At 39.7% G+C, this 3,399-nt stretch overlaps 1 protein-coding gene across 1 annotated transcript in view; it reads left to right on the top strand.

Annotated features, from left to right (window-relative positions):
• si:dkey-21e2.13 (mast cell protease 1A) overlaps positions 1 to 3,399 on the top strand; it is a 6,907-nt gene that overhangs the window by 2,688 nt on the left and 820 nt on the right. The gene's annotated exons all lie outside the window — the stretch shown is intronic.

The raw sequence follows: 3,399 nt of genomic DNA, 5'->3' as shown, positions 1-3,399 counted from the left end.
GATGGATGGATGGATGGATGGATGGATGATGGATGGAGCTGCCTTTACCCCCGGAGGTGGAAAGGATCATGACATCGATCTCTCTCTTGCCGCTTTTGAGCGGTCTTTGGTCTCAAGCTTCGGTGTGAAACTTGATGCTGCTCTGAAACTCGACCTCAAAATAAATGTGGTGATCAGGTCCTGCTTTTTTCAGATGCGACGTCTGGCTAGGCCAGCTCAGTGGTCTAGTGGAAGAGTGTCTGCCCTGAGACTGAAAGGTTGTGTGTTCAAATCCCAGTTGAGACAGACCACAGACTCTGGACCCAGATCCTCCTTGTTTGACTCTCAGCATTAAGGGGTTGGATCAGGGGGTTAAATCACCAAATAGTTCCTGAGTCTGCAGCTAACCACTCCCCCATGGGAGGGGTCAAATTTCACTAAAGTGACATTAATTCTTTTATCTCAAAAAGACCCTTGAAACTGTCCCGATGCCTTTGTGCTGTCCAGACTACATCATTGCAGCTCTTTACATGCTGGGTTACCTTAAAGCTTTAGCAGCCAGGCTGCAGCTGGTCCAAAGATTTATTTGTGGGCCAAAAAAGTTTGACCACATAACCCCAATCTTAGCCTCTTTCAACTGGCTGCCGGTGCAGTTCTTGATTTTTAATAAAATTCTTGTTTTTACTTTTAAGTCAGTGACAGAGGGGGGGGCACCTCCTTATCTCTCCAGTCTGGTTTAAAATACTCCCCCACTAAGTCCTTACACTCTGTGGACCAGTGTGTGCTAAAGGTTCCAGAACCAAACCTAAGTTCTGGCGGGACCGGGCCTTTGCTGTGTTGGCTCCTACACTCTGGAATCGGTTGCCTCCAGCTGTGAGAGAGATCACGCTCTTGGAGAGTTTTAAACTAGAATTCTTCCTCCATTTCAGCCTTTTAACATCAGCTAAGCCTTTTTATTCTGTTTATGTTGGTTTTAGTCTGTTTTAAAATAGTTTTATTTGCTTTTATTGTTTTCATGTCTTACTATTGCAGAATGCTCTGTTTGTTTCTTGTGAACATCACTCTGGGCCTCCTTGACTGGTGCTGGGAGATGCTTTAGAGATGAAATGAAATAAAAAATGAAATGTGCTGAGCAGCAGATCTGAGACGTTTGTGTTCATCATAAACCTTTCTGCTCAGCTTGATGGTCTTCCTTCGTTCTTCCTTCATTCTTAACAAAAAACTGTTCTTAAAGACATTTTTGCAGAAGTTAATAAACTTTTTACCAAATGTTGCGTTTTCTTTAGTGCAGATTTTAACATGTGAGAGGATCATCGTGTTATTGTGTGTCTGCAGCGTGAAGGCTGGATTGTGTGGACTTGTCGTCGTTCTCAGACTCGCTGAGCGTTTCCTCCTGAAGCTGGGGGACTCGAACCGCGGACCTGCGTCAGACTGAGCAGACGAACGAGGAGCTCGGTGGTTTCAGAGCTGAACACACAAGCATGACAGTTCCTGCTTGTGAGAGACGTTTCTGCAGTTGGAAACTGTGGTTTTGACTCAATCTGTGAACTTGTTGAGACACCAGCCTGGGGGGGGGGGGGCTTTCTGCTGAGTCAAGTTTCATTTTCTGTCAGTTTGATGGGACAAAAAATGAAAATAAATGAGCTAAAGAACGTTAGCTGTGCTGCAACAATTAACAGTGTTGCTAAATAAGAGTCAGAGGAGAAAAATGTCAAATTCAAATCAAATGAAAAGTCTTGGGACCAGGAGAAATGCAGAACTGATGAGATGTTTGGAATTGAGCTTCAGGTTTTTTGATAAAACTGTTTTGCAAACTCTTCTTTTTTCTAGAGTTTCTCCACAGATCATCAGAGACTTAAGACGTGTGACTAGACAGCTTTGCTAACGTTGATGTGATCCTGCAGCTCAGGAGGATCACAAACTCAGAGACTGGAAGGACTTAAAATTCAATATTTATTCATGTATTTATTTATTTGACATTTAAATCAAGAATGGGTGGATAGGGCCTCTTGAGAGGAAACATCTCATCTTTCAGAGAGTCCTCCTTTTCAGAAAGTGAACAAATTCAAACAAGAATCGCAGAGGAAAACAAAACTAAACTAATTTGACAGTAAAAAAATGACACAACACTCATACATTCAACATGCATACAAACACACTGGCTCACAATATACACCTCTCCTCCACATAACAATTCAGAACAAGAGATGGAATAGCTCTTATTTTGGAGGAAAAAAACATAAATACAAATATGACACAGTAAAATAATGGCATAGATTATGTTGTGAAGTATAAGGTACCAAATAATGTTGGAAATAAAAAGGAAAGTCAAAATAAATACATTTAAAAACAAACTGTAACCAGTGAAATTGTCGTCTACCTGATGGTGATAGCAAACCCAAAGTATTATATAATGTACAATGTGTTGGATAAGGACAATGAAAAACAAAACGACAGAGTGTTATAAATTATATCTAAAGAATGTAGACTGGTAGTAGTATTAAAATATATGAGGTCTCCGTAGTCCAGAATTGGATGTAGCAGTTGTGAGATGAGTCTTTTCCTAACATGAATGTTAAAGAGTTGACTGACTGATGAAGAGTTTTGAGGTGTGTAGGGGCGAAGTATTGTGTTTTTCATATGCAGAGAATAAAATTAAGAAGTGCTTTCAGAAGTGTGAATAACAGGAAATAGCTATAACAGGAAGTGAGAGTGGCTGCATCTGTCTCACAGGTCAAGTCATGGAGTGAATATGAGTGTGAAATGATAAAATTAGGTTCTAACCAAATTCTAAGGTAAGATGTAGTAACCTCAAGAGGAGAGGAATCTAAGAAATGTACATCAAGGTTTGTTCCTTCTGAATTCATGGAGTGTTTCTATAAGAGCATGGAGTAAGATTCAGTTTTATTCAGGATATGTTTGTTAGAGTTTAGCCAGTGTTGTACTGAATCAAAATCATTCTGCAATAATATATTCATTTCTGTGACACTTGCTTCAGAACAGTAAATAATTGTATCATCTGCATAAAGATGAATGTTACATTTTGAACAGCAGTTTGGCAGGTCATTAATACAAATGGAGAATAATAATGGCCCAAAGGAGGATCCTTGAGGGACACCTTTGTTTATTCCAGTGAGATTGGACGATCTTCCTCTAAATGAAACACACTGACGGTGAAAAGAAGAACTAAACCTCAAGAGAGAAGTATTACACAAGCCAGATGCAAATCATTTGTCCAAAGCAGATAATGGTCTACCAGATCAAAAGCTTTTGGAAACCTCCACTAAAATGGTTTAAAACATTAGACTCAGCCATAACCAGCTTTCTCTGGAAAAATAAACCACCAAGAATCAGCCTTAAAACTCTAAAATCTGCAAAAGATGTGGAGGCTTAGAATTACCAAACTTCAACAATTATTAT

This window comes from Oryzias melastigma, linkage group LG4 (genome assembly GCF_002922805.2).
Source record: "Oryzias melastigma strain HK-1 linkage group LG4, ASM292280v2, whole genome shotgun sequence".
NCBI lineage: Eukaryota > Metazoa > Chordata > Actinopteri > Beloniformes > Adrianichthyidae > Oryzias > Oryzias melastigma.
The sequence above is the reverse complement of the archived record's forward strand: the minus strand, read 5'-3'. Positions and strand labels throughout refer to the sequence as shown.